The sequence below is a fragment of the Camellia sinensis genome, chromosome 1 (assembly GCF_055761805.1).
Source record: "Camellia sinensis isolate YWXY chromosome 1, ASM5576180v1, whole genome shotgun sequence".
Taxonomy (NCBI): Eukaryota; Viridiplantae; Streptophyta; class Magnoliopsida; order Ericales; family Theaceae; genus Camellia; species Camellia sinensis.
Genome location: NC_138961.1, coordinates 105,670,585 through 105,694,366, shown reverse-complemented (window position 1 = coordinate 105,694,366; position 23,782 = coordinate 105,670,585).

Below are 23,782 nucleotides of genomic sequence, written 5' to 3'. Positions count from 1 at the left end.
CCAATGCAAATGCAATGCAAAGAAACACACAAGTGTAGTCAAAACAAGATATCATGAGTTCGAGTCAAGTTCTCTAACTCCCCAGCAGAGTCGCCAGAAACTGTAGACGTCCCCGAACGTCCTGGGAGGGAATTCCCGTTTTCTTCATTTGGGCTCACTACAGTTCAGGACTCAATGTCACGGTCCTGTATCTAATCTCGCAGAGTGCAATGCAAGACCGATGAATCATCAAAGAGTCCAAATCCGGCAAATCGTTTTTGAAAACAGATTTTTTTTTTTGAAAGAAGTGCCAAACATGGACTGCTTTGCCAGATACAGAGTCGCCACCTAAATATTTTATTTTGGCGAATTTAGGAAACCCTGACTCGTTTGCCTAAGGCCACGTGTCCGTCATCACCAAAGTTGCCTCGGCTAGGGAACTTGGGTACGATTGGGGAAGGTCACTTCGTGAGCACCCCCGCTCGCCCGATCAAAGATCGGTCTCTACTAATCATGATATCGAGTTTTGAAAACATTATGCATTCTTATTCCGGTTATTAGCCTAGATTTACTACGCGACACGCACAGTATACAAGTGTAGACTGGATCACCTAAATTGGAACAAAACATTTCATGTTTGTTTTTGAAAGCGGTTTGCTACTCGCAAGTAGGCTTAAAATGCAGATTTTGCCACCCTCGGGTGGGCTTAGGAAATATGGCTTTGCCACTATCTAGTGGGCTTAAAACTCACAGTCAATGCATTATTCCAATTCAGGTAATCCAACCTTCACCCATAGGCATTCAGACAGGTATATCACATAAGCAAATAGCCTCATGGTAAGCATTCTATCATGGTAGTCACTCACACGCATGCAAGGATGCTAAAGCATAGAACTTACCGAGTACTCCAAGCCAAAACAAAAGCTATGTTAGAAATCCATGCATGATCCTATCTATGCTGGAATGCCTAATGCAACACATGCAAAATGCTACTAAAATAGGCTCGGCTATTCTACAATGGCATGTGAAATGCTACAATTAACACGTATTTAACTCGGAATTGAAATACAATGCAGTTAGTATGATGCACCGAGCCCGATGCATGCAAGACAGATGAATGAATGCAAATATGCGAGCATAAGTATGCTAATTGAAACATGCCCTAATCTAACCATCATAAGTTGATAAATAAAAGGGAGAAAGACGTGGGGTTGGAAGACATGCATCACACACAGACACACTTATTACAGTTGTGCCCTTACTCGGAGGGTCCAAATAAATAATACAGTCCGAATAAATAATTACAGTCCAAATGAATAATTAAATATTACAAAACCCTAATTATTGAACAAATTAACTAGGAAAGCAATAAACTGGTATGCAAATTCATGGACCGCCTCAGCTTTGTTCCGGATGATGAAAGATGCATGCATGCTCGAGTCGCCTCGTCGGGAAATTCCATCGTGATGGCTCGTCTCGCCATTGTTTGCAACTGATTTTAGAAACTTGCACAAAGCTCCAGAAGGCTGAAACTCCACCTTGGGAAGGCTGTCGACCAGGTATTGGCTTGGGAGACACCTGCCGACCACCCTTTGTGGTGGAAACCAAAAAAGGTGGTCGGCGTGCCAAAAAACCTGGTCAACCAACCACTTTCTGCCCCTGGATCCTGGTTTTTTTGCAACAAAGGCAAGAGGGAGAGAAAGCAAGGTATTTTCAACATATGTGTGCAAGACCACTCTCACCGTCCTTGCACAAGCTCAAGGGAGTGTAGACCTCGATCCTCATGCCACCAATCACGCATCTCGATGCATGATGGCTGAGAAGTCGAATTGCACGACTCAATGGAATGAATGCAAGTATAAACACAACAAGGCATAGACTCTATCATGGTTAATCCGGAGTATCGGCGACCGAAAATTGAGACACGTTTCGTCACTTTGAGTATGAAACGCCCCTCGTTTCTCGTGTTTCGGCTAACTCTTATCCCAAACACAATGCAATGAGATGGCATGCACCAATGCAAAACTATCATGCAACCCTAATGCGATGCGACTAAGTGATGCAAACGCGACTAGCATGCACAAATGCTATGAACTACATGACATGCACAACGCTCATGAACTAAGGCATACTCAATGCAACTAACAACCTAGCATACACGATGCGAGGAATGACATGGCATGCACAATGCACCTAACAACCTAGCACACGCAATACAAAGGCCAAACATGCAACAACATGAACTAACTGGCATGCTCAATGCAAGATGGACTTACACCAATATGAGTGGACCTCAGCCACACCCACATCAATAACCATATGATGGAAATGAGACAACCGAAACACATGCAAACATGCACGATACAAGGGACCGATCCTAAGGCATCAAATGCCACTCTACCAAAGAATGGCAAGGGATGAAAGATGGCATACAAACATGCAATTTCCAGCTCTGAAATAAGATGCTCAATGGTCCCAAATCATGGAAACATGTCACCCAATGCACGAAATAAGCCCCGAAACTCAAAACTAGGCAAATGCATTGAACCACAAGTATGAAAAGCAAGCATTATTTGACCATGAGGCATGAAAACAGAGCCAAGGCAGTCCTAAACATGCACCAAATCAGTTTCAAGCATGGCCAAAAGGTGCTAACATGAAGGGCTAAAACAACATGCGACATAGGCTAGTAAGCATGGTTTACATGGCATGTATATGAAGCACAAGAGAGGTCACCAAACCAGCCACAAATAGGAACATGGTATGCTAACATATGCCTAAATAACCACTGAAATGTATCCAATGCATGCAAAAATGATGGGCTCCTTTGGAGGGCCATGAGGTGGATTACTCAACACATATAAGATAGACATGTAAAATGGCACAACTAACTCTGGAAATCAGTTATGACAATCCTAAAACTCACCAAAAAGGCACTGAAATGGGTCAATGAAACATGCAATGAAAGGTTCCCTTGAAAGGCCTTGAGGAGGATTTCTCAACACATGCATGAGGGACACAAAATATGGCCAAAAGGGCTCTGGACAGAGCTAAGGTAGACCTCAAAACTCACATAATAGGGCCTGAAACAAGAATTTAAAGCATGTAAGATGGAGCCCCTTTGGAAGGCCAAAAGGGCCAACAAACAAGACAAGGAGAGAGAAAATGGATTTCAAAAGAATTGCTGGTGTCCCACCATCCTACCACCTTCCAAACAATGAAAATAGGGTCCATACCAAAAATGAACCTTAACCGATACAAAATGAGGGTTCGGGGGCCAAGACTTGCGGCATGGGGCCCCGAAAACAGGCTGTTAGGTACCGAAAGTGGCGTGCGACCACGAAGGTGGTCTCTCGGGCCACAGTGTCCCTCAAAAGAGAGGAAACAAGGTGTGTGCCAAAAACCGGAGCAAACGGATGTAGTTAAGCGGTCCTGAATCGAGGCACACGGCCGACGGCTCCGAAAACCGAAAACTGGTCTCCAAACGGGAAAAATGGCCTACGACCATGAAACGTAGCCTACGGCCACTGAGAGATGGTCTACGAGACCTCTCGCTCCCTTCGGGAAGAGAAAACAGAGAAAACAGGACCTGGTTCGCAAACCGAGACAAAGCACAAAAGAGTCCCGAAGTCTGGAGGCAAGGCTCTCAGCCGAGACTCCGCAACCTCAGAACGAGCACAATATGCATCATCACCGAGCGCTCAACCGGTGACGTCTGAGTCTTAAGGCCGGTCAAAAATGGGGTGTCTACAGTAAGCAAACAAGCCACACTCCCCGTTGATTTTCTGCCCAAGGCATCAGCAACTGTGTTAGCTTTCCTAGGGTGATACTGAATCTCTAAATCATAATCCTTTATCAATTCTAGCCATCTTCTCTGCCGCATATTCAACTCTTTCTGTGTGAAAAAGTATTTCAAACTTTTGTGATCTGTGTAGACTTCACACTTTGCTCCATACAGATAATGCCGCCAGATTTTCAAAGCAAAAATAACTGCGGCCAATTCTAGGTCATGTGTTGGATAATTCTTCTCGTGTGGCCTCAACTGTCAGGAGGCGTAAGCAATAACCTTTCCGTTCTGCATTAACACACAATCCAAACCTTTATAAGATGCATCACTGAAAATTACAAAATTCTCCGTACCTGAAGGTAGTGTCAAAATTGGTGCAGTGGTCAATCTTGTTTTCAGTTCATGAAAGGCAGCTTCTCTTTCGTCATTCCATTCAAACGGTTGCCCTTTACGTGTCAATTGGGTAAAAGGCACAGCTAATTTCGAAAAGTCCTTCACAAACCTCCTGTAGTACCCAACTAAGCCCATAAAACTACGGACTTCTGTCACATTGGTCGGTGTAGGCCAACTCACAATCGCCTCTATTTTCTACGAGTCCACTGAAATTCCTTCCTTGTTGATTACATGCCCTAAGAAAACAACTTCATCCAACCAAAACTCACATTTATTTAGTTTAGCAAATAATTTTCTTTCCCGAAGTATTTGTAGGATAGTTCTCAAATGATGTTCATGTTCAAGTCTATCTTTAGAATATATCAAATTATCATCAATAAAAACCACAACAAATTCGTCAAGGTAGGTTTTAAAAATTCGGTTTATTAAGTCCATAAATGCTGCAAGAGCATTAGTCACTCCAAAAGGCATAACAAGAAACTCAAAATGTCCATACCTTGTTCTGAATGCGATTTTCTCAACATCCTCTGCCTTAACTTTTAGCTGATGATACCCGGATCTTAAATCAATCTTAGAAAACACCTGTGATCCCTGCGACTGGTCAAATAAGTCATCAATACGGGGTAGGAGATATTTGTTGTTTATTGTTACCTTGTTCAATTCCCGATAATCGATGCACAAACGCAAAGTTCCATCCTTCTTTTTCACAAATAATACTGGTGCACCCCAAGGCGAAGTGCTAGGTCGAATAAACCCCTTGTCAAGCAAGTCTTGCAACTATTCTTTCAATTCTTTCATTTCGGCAGTAGCCATTCTGTAGGGAGTCTTAGAAATGGGCTGGGTGCCTGGCACAGTTTCAATAGTAAACTCTATTTCCCTATCTACCAATTTCCCTGGTAATTCATTTGGAAACACATCTGGAAATTCTCTAACAATAGGGATATCATTCAATTCAACATTCGCAGATTGTTCAAACAACACATAACACAAATAACCCTGGCACCCTTTCCTGATCAGTTTACATGCTTTCATTGTAGATATCAAATAAGGTGGAGGTACTACCCCATTACCCACAAACACAATCTCTTTCTGTTCTGGTGGTTTAAACACAACCCGTTTTGTTACACAATGTAGACGTCCCCGAACGCTCCCAGGAGGGTGAGCTCCCGTTCTGTTCATATTGGGATCACTACAGCTCAGGACTCTTAAATTGTCACGGTTCTAAATCTGAACCAAAGAGTCCAAATCCGGCAAATCGTTTTGAGAAAACAGATTTTGAAAGAAGTGCCAAACATGGACTGCTTTGCCAGATACAGAGTTGCCACCTAAATATTTTATTTTGGGAAATTTAGGAAACCCTGACTCGTTGCCTAAGGCCACGTGTCCGTCATCACCAAAGATGCCTTGACTCGGGAACTTGGGTACGATTGGGGAAGGTCACTTCGTGAGCACCCCCGCTCGCCCGATCAGAGACCGGCCTCTACTAACCATGATATCTATTTTTGAAAACATTGTATGTTCTTATTCCGGTTATTAGCCTAGGTTACTATGTGATGCGCACAGCATACAAGTATAGACTGAGTCGTCTGAATTGGAACAAAACATTTCATGTTTGTTTGTTTGAAAATGGTTTGATGGTGCTACCCACAGGTAGGCTAAGACGTGGATTTGCCACCCTCGGGTGGGCTTAGAAAACATGATTTTGCCACTATCTAGTGGGCTTAAAACAAACATTTGATGAATTATTCCAATCCAAATAACCCAACCTTCACCCACAGGCATTCAGGCAGTTATATCACATAAGCATATAGCCTCATGGTAAGCATGCTATCATGGCAGTCACTCACACGCATGCAAGGATGCTAAAGCATAAAACTTACCGAGTACTCCAAGCCAAAATGGAAACCACATTAGAAATCGTGCATGATCCTAAGTATACAGAAATGCCTAATGCAACACATACAAAAATGCAACTATAGCAGGCTCGGCTATTCTAAGCATGGCATATGGAATGCTACAGCTAACATGTATTCAATTTGGAATTGAAAATACAATGCAGTTAGTATGGTGCGCCGAGCCCGGTGCATGCAAAACAGATGAATGAATGCAAACATGCTATCATACTGTATGCTAATTGAAATATGCCCTAATCTAACCATCATAAGCGGGTAAATAAAAAGGAAGAAACACGTGAGGTTGGAAGACATACATCACACACACGCACACTTATTACAGTCGTGCCCTCGCGCAGAGGGTCCGAATAAATATACAGTCCCGAATAAAAGAATATTACAGTCCAGATGTTACAGTCCAAATAATGTACAAATTCCTAATTAATTAACGAATTAACTAAGAAAGCTGTAAAACTGGCGTGCAAGCCAGGGACTGCCTTGCTTCTGATGAATGATGTATGTTTAGGCTGCCTTGCGTGGAAATCCACTGGGATGCCCCAATTAGCCTCTGTTTGCACCTGTTCTTGAAATGCGTGCCAAGCCTCGGAAGACCGCTGATTCTTGATTTGCTGCAACAGAGAGCAGGAAAGGGGCATAGCAATGTATTTTCACAAATATATGCATGCCTCGATCCTCGTGCCACCAATCACGCATATCGAGGAATGATGGCCGAGGAGTCGAATTGCACAATTTAATATGAGATGAATGCACATGAAAACACAACAAGACCTAACTCCATCATGGATGATCCGGAGTGTCGGTGATTGGGGAATTGAGGCACGTTCCGTCACTCGGAGTACGAAATGCACCTCGTTTCCTGTGCCCGGGCTAACTTCTATCCTGAACACGATGTAATATGCATGACATGCAACTAAGATACAATCCTAACATACACAATGTTATGGAATGGCATACACGCTATACGAGGTAATATACAACTGGGCATACACAATGCTATGGATGAAATGGCATACGCAATGCAATAATGGGCTTACACCAACATGAGAGAGCCTCAGCCACACTCACATAGGAGGCCATCAGATGAAAACAAGACAACTCGAAATGCGTGCACGCGTGCACGCAAACCGAGGACCGACCCTCAGGCACCGAAATGCCACTCTAATGAGACATGGCAAAGACATGGAATATGATATGCAAACATGCAAAAATCAGTAGCAAAATGAGGGGGAAAACAGCCCCGAAACAAGGCGAAATGACACCCGATGCATGGAATTTCTCCCGAAATGCAAAACTAGGCACATGAAATGGCTTACAGCTATACAAAGCATGCATAATTGGTACATGGAATGAAAATACAGAAGCAAGGAAGCCCCAAAATAAGAATTTTTACAGTTCAAAGCATGGCCAAACAGCAAACACAAATAGAGCAAAACTAGCATGCAAAAATGGCCCTAAATGCGAGGTAATGAAGCAACTCACAGCTGCTGCCCCCAAACAGATTAGGGCCCTTCAACAAAGTTGAAGAGGGGATCAAAACATGATCTTTTATAGTTTATGTCAAACTACAAAAACCAGCACAGATATGGCTAAACTCTCATGCAAGAAAAGGGCCAAAAAGTGGACAAAGAAGCAAGTGAAGGTTGCTGGCCTTAAACACAAAGGGGCCCTTCAACAAAATTAAAGAGGGGCCAAAAATAATGCACTTTACAGCTGATGGCCGGACCCAAAACAGTATGCATACAAGCCAAAAATATCATGCAAAATATGGCCAAAAAAGAGAGATATAACACAAAGTATGTAGAGGATGTCTCAAACAGTGAAATACCCTCAATGAAACATGAAGAGAAGGAAAAAATAAGACTATTTTCTGTTCTAAAAAACGCCCAAAAATAGAATCATAATAGGCTAATAAATCATGCAAGAATGGGGACCAAAGAGGGGTATAATGACAAGTAGCACATGGAGGTCCCAAATAGTGATGAGCCCTTCTTCAATGTTGAAGAAGGGCTCAAAATAAGCCTATTTACAGTTTACATCATACTCCAAAACAGATCACGTATAGGCCAAAAATACTATGCAAGATTATGGCATACAAGAGGGATAATGAAGAAAGTGCAAGGTGGGGACCTCAACCAGTGAGAGGCCCTTAAGCAAAAGTGAAAAAGAACTCAAAAGAAGGCCACTTTCAGTTAGGGCCGGAGCTCAAAACAGCAAGCATGTATGGCTTATAAATGATACAAGAATGAGCCAAAAAAAGGGGGGAAATGCTACTCACCCTTGAAGACAAGTCTTTGGTTGCTTCTTGGCTTGAGAAGTGATGTCTCCTAGCTGCTGGAAAGCTCCCCCAAGCTGCTGGAAATGGAGTAGTGGTGGTGATGCTTGGTGGTGATGAAGAAAAGGTGGTAGAACTTGGATGTTTTTGCTTGAAAGAGAGAGATGGAGAGAGATATGATGCAAGGCTTAAAGGCAAATTTCTTCCAACCCTTATTACAATATTGGAGGCTGGTTATATGGACCAAGGAGAGGGAGGGCATGGAGGGAAAGAGTGGGGGAAAAAGGACCATGTTTTCCCCCAAAAGCTGTCCCCCGGATACAGATATTTTTGGGGGAAAACAGCTATACAGCTGTAAAGTACACACTGTAAGGATTATGCCCGGCCACTTTTTGGAGTTGCAGGTGGCCGACCGGCCACCCCCCATGGCCGGCTGGCTAGGGGTCAAAAAGGTCAAGAAGATTTAGTGGCCGGCCACCACAGATAGGTGTCCTCCCAGGTGCCCTCAACACAACCCTGTGGTTCAAAATTGTCAACTGCAAAACAGGAGAGAGAATAGGCCATTTTTAGAAAGGGGTCAAAAGGGTCAGGTGGAATTACTGGCTGGCCACCAACTTCTAGTGTCGTCCCATGTGTGTACAACACAAATATGTGGTTAAAAGTTCAAGAAAATGGCCCAAGGTTGTTCAACATTAGCTTTGAAGTGAAGAAAAACGGGCATCGGAGGGCGCCGGAGGAATATAACTAGTTGCTGAAACAATTGCTGGCCTCCCACCCTTCTACGGCCTTCCTGGTGATAAAACAGAGGTACCTGCCAAAAATCAACGAAAACCGATGCAAAACGAATGTTCGGGGGCCAGAACGCGCAGTTCAGGGCCCCGAAAACTGCCTGTTAAGCACCGAAAGTGGCATTCGGCCACGAAGTGGGTCTTTCAGACCTCAGTGTCCCTCAAAAGAGAGTAAATAAGATGCATGCTAAAAATCAGAGCAAACGGAGATGGTTAAGCGGTCCCGAACCGAGGCACACGACCAACGGTCCCGAAAAATCGGCAACCGGACTTCAAAATGGGCAAAATGGCCTATAGCCACAGAATGTAGCCCACGGCCACTGAGAGATGGTCTACGGGACCTCTCCCTCCCCTCAGGAAAAGAAACAGTGAAAACTGAGTCTGGTTCGCAAACCGAGGCAAGGCACAGAATAGGGTTCGGAAATCCGGAGGCAGGGCTCACGGCCGCGACTCTGAGACTTCTGAACGAGCATGATATGCAATATCACCAAGCGCTCTATCGGTGACGTCTGAGTCTTAAGGTCGGTCAAAAATTGGGTGTCTACAGTTGTCCCTCTTTGACAGAACTCGGAAGTCACAAGTAACGGGAGTGAATGTCAAAGCCCAGAGACGACCCATTTTTGACAAGGCCGAAGACTTAGAAAAACGTACAAGATAAACAGAGATGTGCCCGCAGGCATGCCCGCAGGCAAAGGGGGCAAAATGCAAAGCGATATGCACAGAGCCGGAAGTAACTCAATGATCATGCAAATGCAGTAAGCTGTAATGAAGCAAGTATTCGCAAATAGATGCAACAGTTTTAAGCAAGAATGCAAAGCAACAACTACATTTCATGCAGTTAAAGAATGCGGAGAATTATTCAATCCTCGCCACGTCTCACACGGAGAAAATACGATACCTGAGCGATTCGTCTGGTCGCACCAGCCTCAAATGAACCGTACATACAATATCGTGCCTGCAAAAGAGAGAAATTCAACAAGCACAATATGCTACCAACATATATTCAATGTGATTCCGAAAGTTTGACACACGCAGTGTCGGCGAGCGAATGCATCGCGATGCGAGAAAGGAACGTGTGTGACAACGCATGCTCAGGCACAGAGGTATGGCAATATCAAGAAATGTGCATAACAATGCAAGTATGCTCATGAGATTGCAAATTACGTGCATGATAGTGCAAAACGAGCATAAATCAAGGTGCCCGTTTGTTACGAAATGACGAGCAAGGAAACGCGTGTTTCGGCGAAGGTGACTCGATCACGGCCTCCGATCCACTTCTTGGAAAGGCTACAACTCATTCAAAAAAGGATACACTTTGATTTCGAAGAATGATGATGAGACACATGTCAAAACTTTAAAGCTAAAGTTCCGGCGGAGCAATTTCGCGACAGAAAGTGCACTTTCCTTGAACTTTTTCAGGTCCCGGGAACTCCAATCTTCCTCAAAATTTGCAGAGAGCTAGGTGAGCATGTGGGGGACATGGCCGGCTAGTTTTATGAAAGGAGGGAGGTGGCCGGCTAGTTTTCAAAAAAGAGAATGGCCGGCCAGCCAGAAAAGGTGGCCGACCGGCCACCTGCCCAAATCCGTGGGCAATTCGGTCTTTTCACCTTCTTTTCTTTATGCTCTCTCACCCAAACACTTTGAGCCTATAAATTCAGCCACGAAATCTTCTCCTCTTGCTTCCTACACCATTTTCTCCCTCAGATCTGGGCTCTATACGTGTTTTTCGAGGCCCCACGCAAGTTGTTTTCGCGAAAACATTCAGTTTCAAGCACTTTGAACCGATTAAATTTTGGTTTCGGGGCTTCTTTTCTCATTTTCGCCACTTGAGGTGAGTTTGTCTCAATATTTGGAAGATTTTCTCAAGAGTTGACTTTTTCATTTCTCGGGAGTTGACTTTTGTTGACTTTTTTCGATTTTGGCTCATTTTTGCTCATTTTTGCTCCTTTCGCAGATTTTCCGAAAATGGCGGGTAATTTTCCTCATAGTGGAGGCCCTCCGGGTGCTGGGGATGATTTTGATGTCATGGCTTTGCCTCCGAGGGTTCGCCCCTTTATTCCCGGGAGGTATGCTCTGCCGGCGCATGTTCTTCCTCGGGCCGTTTTCCGTCACTTTACGGATTTTGATGATCAAGCACCTGGGGATCTGCTTCTGAGAGAGCCAGAGCATCACCTCTCCTATGAGGCACGAGAGGTATTTATGTTATTTTCTGCATTTTTCATGCATTTTGTGCCTTTGCCATGCTTGAACACACAGTTTAGCCTATGACATAGTACTTTGTTTGCATCCTGAACATGTGGCTTAAACACTTTGAATTTTTGAACACTCGGCTCATTAATTGATTGCGAGCGCACGGCACACATTAGTTAAGAAGTGAACACACGGCTCAAACACTGATTTGTCGAACACACAGCCCGAATTTGAAGGTGAACACACAGCACACACTGACTAGGAGTAGAACACGCAGCCCAAACTCTGAATTTATGAACACGCAGCCCAAGTTAAAGGTGAACACACAGCCCACATTGATTGAAATCTGAACACACAGCTCAAGTTGAAGGTGAACACACAGCCCACACTAATTGAGAGTTGAACACACAGCCCAAACTCTGATTTTCTGAACACGCAGCCCAGATTAATGGTGAACACACAGCCCACACTGATTGAGAGTTGAACACACAGCCCAAACTCTGATTTTTTGAAATCTGAACACGCAGCCCAAATTGAAGGTGAACACACAGCCCACACTGATTGAAAGTTGAACACGCAGCCCAAACTTTAAATTTCTGAAATCTGAACACGCAGCCCAAATTTAATTGTGAACACGCAGTCCACATTTAATTGAAAGTTAAACACGCAGCCCAAACTTTAAATTTCTGAAACCTGAACACGCAGCCCAAATTTGATTGTGAACACGCAGCCCACATTTAATTGAAAGTTGAACACGCAGCCCAAACTTTAAATTTCTGAAACCTGAACACGCAACCCAAATTTGATTGTGAACACGCAACCCACATTGATTGAAAGTTGAACACGCAGCCCAAACTTTAATTTTCTGAAATCTGAACACGTAGCCCAAATTTGATTGTGAACACGTAGCCCACATTTAATTGAAAGTTGAACACGCAGCCCAAACTTTAAATTTCTGAAACCTAAACACGCAGCCCAAATTTGATTGTGAACACGCAGCCCACATTTAATTGAAAGTTGAACACGCAGCCCAAACTTTAATTTTCTGAAATCTGAACACGCAGCCCAAATTTGGTTGTGAACACGCAGCCCACATTTAATTAAAAGTTGAACACGCAGCCCAAACTTTAATTTTCTGAAATCTGAACACGTAGCCCAAATTTGATTGTGAACACGCAGCCCACATTTAATTGAAAGTTGAACACGCAGCCCAAACTTTAAATTTCTGAAACCTGAACACGCAGCCCAAATTTGATTGTGAACACACAGCCCACATTTAATTGAAAGTTGAACACGCAGCCCAAACTTTAATTTTCTGAAATCTGAACACGCAGCCCAAATTTGATTGTGAACACGCAGCCCACATTGATTGAAAGTTGAACACGCAGCCCAAACTTTAATTTTCTGAAACCTGAACACGCAGCCCAAATTTGATTGTGAACACGCAGCCCACATTTAATTGAAAGTTGAACACGCAGCCCAAACTTTAATTTTCTGAAACCTGAACATGCAGCCCAAATTTGATTGTGAACACGCAGCCCACATTTAATTGAAAGTTGAACACGCAGCCCAAACTTTAAATTTCTGAAACCTGAACAGGCAGCCCAAATTTGATTGTGAACACGCAGCCCACATTTAATTGAAAGTTGAACACGCAGCCCAAACTTTAAATTTTTGAAACCTGAACACGCAGCCCAAATTTGATTGTGAACACGCAGCCCACATTTAATTGAAAGTTGAACACGCAGCCCAAACTTTAATTTTCTGAAACCTGAACACGCAGCCCATTTACTTGCACACAGCTTATTCATTTCACTAGCACACAGCTCATTCATTTTATTGGCACACAGCTCGTTCATTTTTATACTGACACATGTATTCATTCTGAATGCAGGTTGGTTCTCGCGGTGTACGGGGATATGGCTCCACCGCTGCGAGGGATTGGTATGTTGAGCTCCCGGAGGCTGTCCGGGATTTAGTAGATCTGGCAGGGTTCGGGGCCTTCTGCATCGGGTTATCGCATTGTCCTGCCAGGAGGACACTGATGGCAGCTTTGGTGGAGAGATGGTGGGACACCACCAACTCCTTTCATTTCTCTGCCACTGGGGACATGATTATGACCCCTCTGGATTTTGCTGTGTTGACCGGCCTGGACATAGGAGGTTGGTCCATTCCTTATGACGAGGACATGGGCGAATGGGAGGCCACTTTGATACATCTGCTGGGGGCCTGCCCGCCTGTCGACAGAGCTTCCGGGAGAGTTCGATACACTTGGTTCTCTTCCCATTTCCGGCGGGCGGAGATGGAGCCCGGGACTCCTGAGGAGACAGAGCAGTATGCCCGTTGTTTTCTTATGTTCCTCTTCGGGACTACTCTGTTTGCCGATAGAGGGAACACGGTTGCGCTATATCTGTTGAGCGCTCTGGTTGACCTATCACAGGTCAGTCGATACGACTGGGGTGGCGCCGGCCTGGCTACCCTTTACTGCTAAATGAGCGCGACCTCCCGCGGGCAGGGAGACTTACTTGGCGGTTATTGGAGAGCCTGGGAGGTACTTTCTGTCCTCTTGATTTACATTTCTGCTCCTCATTACTTGTATATTGCACACACAGCGCACTTTACAGTCTGTATTTTGCCCTCAGCACTTTGTACTTACATTCTGCACTGCTTTTCTTAGTTATGGGTCTACGTATATTTCCCGACGTTAGCCCCAGAGTTGGAGGTGGCAGGGCTCCTAATGACACCGTACTCACTGGTGTTCGAGGGCCAGCACCGGCCGAGACCCCGAGAGACTCTCTTTTATCTACGGCAGTATTTTGACACTGTGCAACCGTCGGAGGTATTTCAGAACCCTCAGTTCTTTCCATTTTCATCTTTGATTTGCCCCGCATATTCCCGATTTCTGATTGGTTTATTCACTTGTTATCCGCAGATTACATGGCAGCCTTGGGCCCCCTTGGGTGATGGTCTCCGATTTCAGTATGCCAGAGGATCGGGCACCTCCCAGTACAGGGTCCTGCTCGAAGGGCCGGTTGGTAGAGCATGGTTTTTGGGGGAACGCTTTCTGCGTCAGGTATGGGGGTACACTTCTCAGGACCCTCCCGCAGCACCCCCAGTCAGTATGCGGACTGCTGATAGGCTCTCTCCCCAGGATGTAGTCGGCGCTATGCTGGGTAGTGATGCTTTGCTGCATCTCTAGGAGGGGGATTATGCCACTTACCGTCATACATATTTGATGCCTCCACTGACGGGAGTTCGCACCCTGATGACGAGGTCTGCTGGTACGCCATCCTCGAGCCAGGCCCGGGCTCGGGCTGCAGACGCCCCTTCCACCAGCAGGGCTGGTACATCCAGAGGTGGGGGTAGACCGGTTCCCCCGATTCCTCCGACTCTTGCTCATCTTGGGTGGCCGGATATGCCGACTGAGCTGATGGGGTGGCAGTATGGGACCACCTCTCCGACTCCGATCCCGTTAGAGCCTCCGATGCCCGGTGATCGATACGCCATTGATCCCGACTCACCACTGGTATGCCCCATTGTTTTTCATCTATCATTCAAACATTTAGACATTCCTTTATTCACTGATGATTATGAGCTCGTATTTGCAGCCACCCCGAGAGTATATGGAGGAGGTGATCGGATTGGTGGCCTCACTCGAGGGCATGGTCCTGCGAAGGGAGGCACAGCTGTCTATCGTGGGCATCCAGGTACCCTTTAGTTTTCTAGCATTTATCATACTTCTGATGACATGCTGATTTCTACTGCATTGATGGGCTACTTGTGTAGAGCACATCTGACACACACCCCACTTGTACACTGTGTTTACATGCACTCATTTCATGTAGTTTCTGCTTGTATCTGCATCTGATGTACATGTTTGGACTGATGTATTTGAATTGAACTCTTTATTTTCAGATGCCCCCGGTGTACGCTCAGCCGCCGGCCAGGCCACCTGGGCCTCCTTGGGGAGCTGGGCCATCTGGGCCTTTTCTCGGAGCCGGGCCATCCAGGCCTTTTCACGGAGCTGGGCCATCCCGGCCTTTTCAGGGAGCTGGGCCATCCAGGCCTTTCCGAGGAGCTCGAGGAGGGTCCTCCTGCAGACGTAGGGCACATGTTATAGAGGCGGAGCCCGATGAGGAGGAGGAGGAGGAGGTTACAGACCGTCAGTCAGAGACATCTGCTGAGGAGGGCGACTCCGGTCTTGGTTCCGGGAGTGGAGACGAGGCCGAGGGGGATCCTGAGGACGACAGCTCCGACCCGGATGATGATGGTGATGCAGAGGTTGTCCCGCAGAAGAGGACGAGGAGGGCCTCTTATTCCCGCTCCTGAGAGCACAGACGCGTCTGTTCCCTGTTTTATTTATCTTTTTGCTAGTAGTTGTAGCACATTTGTACATTATCAGACAGTTTATTTTCTGCAAAACTTGTGCCTTAGTCTGTTGTAAAACATGATGGAATGAAATAGCTTTTGAAAAAGTGTTTGTATTTTAAACTTTTAGCATCGTATCGCATCATTTTATTTTGCACAAAAATGAGATTGAATGGAAGCGTGCATTGTGTAATCACCAAGTCAGGTAGTGAACCGACGCAACAAACTAAGCAACTCAACTTACTAAGATATAACAGAACCCTAGCAAGTTTACAACTCGATAAACAAAATGCAATAGCGTTGACAACGCAAATAAACAAGACTTAAATAAAGATTGCTTAAATAGAGAGCAATGACTTAAAACACGAAACACGACAGCTCGACAAACAACTCGATAAGCAAAACGACAACTCGATAATCAAAACAACAACTCGATAAACAAAACTCACCAGAACGAAGTGTACTTCGGACGATCTGGGCATCGGAACGCATTCGCAACAGAGGGAAATGAAGGCCTTTGACACATCTGTTGCATGGAAATGCTCGAAACTTTTCACCGGAGGGTAAAACAGGGCCAAGGAGATACATTGGAGCATGGCCGGCCACCTTTGGGAGCCGGCCGGCCAGTTTTATTGGAGAGAGGGGGGCCACCGGTCAGTTTTGGAAAAGGAGATGGCCGGCCTGCCAGAAAAGGTGGCCGGCCGGCCACTTATCCCTGCAGCCGCCCAATTTTTGACACGTGTCCTCCTGAATAGTGTTTTTCCCTCTTTAAAAGCCCTAGCTCCCTGGTTCATTCAATTCACCTCAGTTTTGCATCAAAAATGGAGGCGTTTCTTGTTGAAAACCTCACAGCTTGGATCGCTTCTCTAGATGGTTCTGAAAAGCTGAACTTCCGGGGTTTCGGCTTCAATGCACTGTTCACGCTGAGTCGCACTCCGTTGCACCTTCCTTTCCTCCATGCCGCGGCGAGGTTTTGGAACCCGGTGACGCATATCTTTAGCTTTGGCGAGCAAGAGGTATGTCCGACTTTTGAAGATTTTCAAGTTTTGATGGAATCTAAAGGCCAAGAAGAGATCTTGCCCCAGATTCACTTCGGTCATGCCCAGGCTTTAGGGCGGATGTGTGGACTGACCGCGCATGATGCTCGATCTCTGGTCTGTAATGGGGAGTTAGACATTCTTGGCTTGATCCATCGCTTTTCTGACGCCGGTGACCGCAGCAACCATTATTGGCAAGGTTTCCGGCAACACGCCCTTTGCTTGTGCTTGTTGTCTCACTTTCTGCTTTCCTCGGGCTTCGGCAGAGCTAGCATTCGTCTGATTGAAGTTACTCAAGGTTTGAGAGAAGGAAAGAGCTGCATTGCCATGACCTTGGCCGAGACGCTGATGGGCTTGGATGCTGTCTATCGCCGGGAGACGACTAGGTTTGCTGGGAGTCCACTGCTGCTGCAGGTAATGTTTCCCACCCCATCTTACATATGTATTTGCTCACATCACTCGGCCATCAGGCTCGATTTTTCTCACAAAACCCTTGTCTTACTTTTCTCTCATCGTACATCTCTCTATTCTTCATTCTCTCATTTTTCATCCCTCCCCAGGTATGGTTAATGGACAAATTACAGGTCGTGGACTCTTGCCCGACCTACTCAGCTCGGGGCTATTTCTTTCGACAGTGCCTAGTCAATGCCCTTGATGAAAGGTGGTGGTTTGACTGGATGTGCAATTTGTCTGCAGATCGCATTGCTTGGCGTTGCTCCTGGCTCAATCTCTCGGCAATGAGCTATAGCATGTCCCGGCTGATCGGGATCCAGTTGATTGGTTTGACCCATTGTGTGTTCTACTTCCCGTTCCGGTTCCTGCGCCAGTTCGGTCATGATCAGATTTGCCCACCAGAGGGGATTGAGTACCCGGCTGCTTTCCCGGTCCGAGGTGCACAACTTGCCCGATATGCCACAGCATGGAGGACTAGAGAACTCCTGGCTCCTGCTACTACTTTCAATTGCACTTTATCTGACGAGTGCTTGGATTGGCTCAACGAGGAGGCACAGGTTGGGCCTAGCTTGGCGTCAGAGGCTTCGACCAGCTCTGGGAGGGGGCGCAGGGATGCTTGACTCGACTATGCCCCAGATTTATTGCTTTATTAGTACTTTCAAGTTTTCTTCATGAATGTAATAAAAAGCAACTTCGATTGTATGCAAGAGTAGGAGAACTCTGTTTTGAAATCAATGAAATTGAAGGTTGTGGTACTGAAAATTTTCCGCTTTGGTCCAAAAATGGTCTTAGTTGTAAAGAGATTAATTTGAACAAAGTCAACTTTTACTAAAACTTTTCAAAACCATTTTCGATATGGATCAGAATTGGACACGCCTAAGATCTGTCACTGAGATGCACAACCCCAGATCCCTGCAACTGGAAAGTTGCCCCTAGTTTGAAGAGCACCGCGGCACTGCATGGCAACAGAAAGTTGCCCCTAGTCTGAATAGCACTGCACCGGAGATCACGATAAATGCTGATGGATAAAGATGACTGAGATGGTCAAAATGGACAGAGTTGATCGGGGAAAAGTTTATGGCTGAACTCCAAGGTGAAGCTACCTACGTATCCCGAAGATGGGAATCAAGCCTTACGTAGTTCAGGCTTAGGTTCACTCGGGTATTTTCACTCTCCTTTTACGCTCTAACTTTTGCCAAGGTCGCCCTTTGCGGGTTTTCAACCTTGCGAGCTCAGTTTTTATATTTTCGAATTTTTTATGCTCTAACTTTTTCCTAGGTCGCCCTTTCGGGTTTTCGGCCTAGCGAGCCTCTCAAGGGTAATATTTCTTCAACTTGTCCATATTGATCAGTTGGGAGAACTCCAAGCCATCTAGATCCATCAGAACCACAGCTCCACCTGACCAGATAGCTTTGATGATGTAGGGGCCAGTCCAATTGGGTTTGAACTTGCCCCTTGGGTCGTGGATGGGACCTCGGTTGTCCTTGAGCACCAAATCTCCTTCTTTTAGATTCCTGGACTTAACTTTCTTGTTGAAGGCCTGGGCAATTCTGCGCTAATAGCCTTGAACATGGTACAGTGCTTTCAGTCTTCTTTCATCAAAGAGCATGAGTTCCTCGAATCTGCTCTGCTGCCAATCTGCTTCGGCTATTTGACACTCAGCCAATACTCGTAACGACGGAACCTCAATCTCGATAGGTAGAACGGCCTCCATCCCATAAACCAATGAGTACGGAGTCGCTCCGGTAGAAGTTCTGATTGAAGTCCTGTAGCCCCACAGAGCAAATGGCAGCTTGTCTGGCCAATCCCGGTAGGTTTCCACCATCTTCTGCAGTATGTGTTTGATATTCTTGTTGGCGGCCTCGACCGCTCCGTTGGTTTGCGGCCGGTATGTAGACGACTTATGAAAGGCCACGTTGTATTTCTCCAACAAGTCTATCACTTCCTTCTTGAAGTGGGAACCATTATCTGAAATTATCTCGTTTGGGACCCCATAGTGACAAATGATGTTGTTTCTGATAAACTTTGCAACGTGTGATGCCTTCAACACCGCATATGATTGGGCCTCGACCCACTTCGTGAAATAATCTATCGCAAACAGGATGAACTCATGCCCATTTGACCCCTTCGGGGTGACAGCCCCAATCACATCGATTCCCCAAACTGAAAATGGCCACGGCGAAGTCATGTTGTACAGCTTCGACGGCGGGATGTTCATGCGGTTTGCATGGATCTGACACTTGTGGCATCGCCGAACAAAACTAATACAATCCTCCTCCATGGTGGACCAGTAGTAACCCTGTCTGAGGATCTTCCGTGCCAGCATTACCCCGTTCATGTGTGCGCCGCATTCTCCTCCATGGATGGCCTCCATCAGGCGCTTCGATTCCTCGGCTTCTACACACAGCTTGTGCATTCTCAGATGGCCTCTCTTATACAACTTACCTCCGCAGATGATGAACTGAACGGCCATTCTTCTGATTGCCCTTTTATCCTTGGCATTTACCCCTGGCGGGTATACTTCCTTTTCCAAGAAATTCCAAATATCATAATACTAGGGGTTTTCATCTTGAACCTCATCTATAGCGGCGATCGACTCATAGGCTGGCGCAAATTTCTGGTCAATGACGACTGGACGCATCCGGATTCCAAACGGGATGTCTATCATAGAAGATAGAGTTGCTAAAGAATCTGCGAACCTGTTGTTCTCTCTTGGAAGATGAGCGAAGTTTAGCTTCTCAAACCGAGGGATTAGCAGATCCAAGGTCTGGTGGTACATCATCATCTTCTCTTCCTTGACTTTCCAGTCTCCGTTTGCTTGAGATACAACCAGGTTTGAATCCCCAATGACGTCCAAGCATCTTGCCCCTAGTTCCAGGGCTGCTTCTAGACCGGCAATGCACGCCTCATATTCAGCTTCATTGTTCGAGACTTTGAACCGGAGTTTGAAGGCTAATGGGATACGGGAATTGTCGGGTGCTATCAGCAACACTCCTATCCCGTACCCGTATTGATTTGACGCTCCGTCAAAGTACATCGTCCAATATTCGTCGTCGATATGCAAAATGGCCTCATCTGGGAATAAGTACTCAACTGCTTCTCCTCCGTCGACTGGGTGATCGGCCAAGAACTCTGCCACTGCTCTTCCCTTGATTGACTTGCGCATCACATATTTCAGATCGAATTCGGAGAGCAACAGCAGCCAACGAGCTAGCCTACCCGTAAGCGCCGGTTTCTCGAAAAGGTATTTGATGGGATCTAGTCGTGAAACCAACATTACGGAGTGAGCTAACAAGTAGTGTCGCAGCTTCCTGGTAGCCCATACCAAGGCTAAGCAAGCCTTCTCAAGCGGAGTGTAGCGGGTCTCATAATCCAACATCTTCTTGCTCAGATAGTAGATGGCCCTCTCCACCTTATCCTCCGATTCTTGTGCGAGCATGCAGCCCATTGTAGTCTCAGTTACTGAAAGATACAATATCAGCGGTTTCCCCGGCTCTGGCGGTGACAACACGGGCGGGTTCTGCAAATATTCTTTGATCTGTTCGAAAGCTGCTTGACATCGGTCGTCCCACTGGAACTTCTTGCCTTTCTTCAGAAGACCAAAAAGTGGTTCACAAGTCAAGGTTAATTTTGAGATAAATCGTCTTATGAATTGCACTTTACCCTGAAAGCCTTGCACCTCCTTTTCAGTCCTTGGTGGTGGCATTTCTAAGATGGCCTTAATCTTTGAAGGGTCGACCTCGATGCCCCTTTGTGTAATCAGAAACCCCAGCATTTTCCCCGCTGTGACACCGAAAGTACATTTCTGAGGATTTAGCCGCAACCGAAATTCTCTGATCCTTTGAAAAAACTTTTGCAAGGCGGTGTGGTGGCCCTCTCTTTCCTTGGACTTGACAATCATGTCGTCCACGTACACCTCAACCTCTTTGTGGATCATGTCGTGCAATATTGTGGTCGCGGCCCGTTGATAAGTAGCTCCGGCGTTCTTCAACCCAAATGGCATTACTCTGTAGCAGTATGTCCCCCACGGGGTGGTGAATGCAGTCTTTTCTCTATCTTCTGATGCCATCACTATCTGATTGTACCCTGAGAAGCCATCCATGAATGAAAGTAAAGCATGCCCTGCCGTAAAATCCACCAACTCATCAATATGCAGTAAGGGAAAGTTGTCCTTCGGACTAGCTCTGTTCAAATCCCTGAAATCCACGCATACTCGGATCCTGCCATCCTTCTTTGGCACTGGAACGATGTTGGCCAACCAAGTCGGGTATTCGGATACCTGCAGGAAGCCTGCGTCGATCTGCTTGGTGACCTCTTCTTTAATCTTGAGAGCCCAGTCGGAGTGGATCCTTCAGAGTTTCTGTTTGACAGGTCGGGCCTCGGGGTCAAGGGGGATCCGGTGCTGTACAATCTCAGGATCGATCCCAGGCATGTCTTCGTAGGACCACGCAAAAACATCTTTGAAATCTTTTAGTAAAGCGACTAAGCGCTCGCGTTCCTCTGAAGACAGCGTGGACCCGATCTGGACCAGCCGCGGGTCTTCCTCAGTACCAATGTTCACGGTAATGATTTCATCAGTTAAGGGTTTGACAAATCTCTCCTGCTCCTGCTCATGCTCAATCAAACGTTGTAAAACCGGAGGAACTTCGTCCTCGTCGTTTTTATCAAAATTTTGAAAGTCTGAATTTATGCAATAAATTAAGGGCACAGAGAAGTACTCAGAAACCACAGTCACCTAATTCTCATTAAGCTCATCCAAATCGTCCGAAATCTCGATTACATTAGACTCAAATGAAAAAGAGAAAGACGACCTGGACATAACTGTGGCATCCGGGTTATCATCCCCAGGATTACCAGACTCAGACTCAGTCGAGCTGGAACCTGATTCTGACTCACAGGACTCAATGGAATCAAATTCCGGCTCACTACCTGACCCGGTGCTGCTGGACAAGAATCCCTCTTCGTACTGCCAAGTGAGAAAGGGTGCGATAGATGCATCCAAAATAGTCGCTGGAAGGCCCGCAGCCGTTTCATCCCCAATCATGGAAACCGAGGAGTTATCCCCCAAGCACATTTGGTCGATCGAAGGATCTGAGAGTAGACTCGCCAGTGCTACCCCCATCTCAAGTTCGGTGCCCTCAGAATCCACTGCCTTACACTGCTCAACCTCAGCTGGTGGGTCTGTCTGCGCTTCGGCAACGTCATCCCCGGGTAGTTGCAGGTCAAAGAAGATCTCGAAACCAGGCACGCGCTTCTTCTCCGCGTTCAGCCATGGCTCTGGGAAGCCGCAAAACGGAAAGTCCTCCCCCTCCCGGACGAAGCGTCCGTTCAAGGTACCCCAGATGGGCCTATGCATCAATTCGAAAGGCTTCCCAGCCTGCTTAGCTCTGGCTCTTCCGGCCATTTCCTTTCCCTTCCTCACCCAGTCCTCTTTGGTGGGCGAATAACCCAGTCCAAAGGTGTGAGGGTTGTATGGCACTTCGACCAACGCTGAGACGCCCTTCCGGCCGCTCCTTCCCAATCCCATTCCGGGGATGTGTTGTAGCTTGTTCATAAGGTAGACGAATTGAGCACTGACGTACATCCCCTCATTCACAGCCATAATATTTTGCACCACTCGAGCCTCAGCCAAAGTGAACCCGGATAAGAACACATCCTCAGTGCCGTGCTCGATTTCCAAAACAGGCGTGGACACTTCCGGCGGTGGATGGATTGATGAATTCCCAAAAACAATTGCTACCCCCATCCCATGAGGGTACTTTAGCATCTGATGCAAAGTTGAAGAGACTGCCTTGACCTGGTGCAACCATGGTCGCCCCAAGAGTAGGTTAAAGGTTGCGGGAACGTCCAAGACATGGAATTCGATGTTGTGTTGTCCTGGACCAACCTGGGTCTGGATCTTGACAGTCCCCATCACTTCCCTGCTAGTGTTGTCATATGCTCTGATCACTTGAGTAGTCGGCACGAAGTCCGTGGGCTTCAACCCGATTGCATACGCTGTCCTGGTTGGGCAGACATTAATAGCGGACCCAGTATCAACAAGTACCACTGGTATCCACTTGTCTCTACATTCCACGAAAATATAGAGAGGTTTGTTGTGATTTATGCCCTCAGGCGGTAGTTCCTTGTCTGAAAAGGTCAATGCCGGGGAACCTCCTCCCGGAAAAACCAGCCCAACCAGTTGCTCTGGTGTAGTATCGATGGAGAGTTTGGATTTATCCATAGCAGTTAAGACAGCTTGTCTATGTACTCGCGATGCCATAAGCAGTCCCCAAATGGAGATGTCTGCTTGTATCTTCTTTAGCTGTTTCAGTACAGCTTCCTCTTCAATCTGCTTCTCCTTTTGCCTCTCGGCTTCTTTATCTTTCCCGGATGTCTCTGGTTGGTCTAGGTGTGGGGGCTTGAAGTACCGCCCACTTCTCGTCATGTGATCCACCTCACCAAGGTACCAAGTGTCGTCCGGTTGGCCACTTCCCCAGTCTTCGTCTGTGTGGGCAAGACATAAGTCATCGTCTTCCCACCACATTCCGCTGGCATCCAAAAGGCACCTATCTGGCCTAGATATGTTTCTACTCACAGTACTTTCGGTCTGTATGCCCACA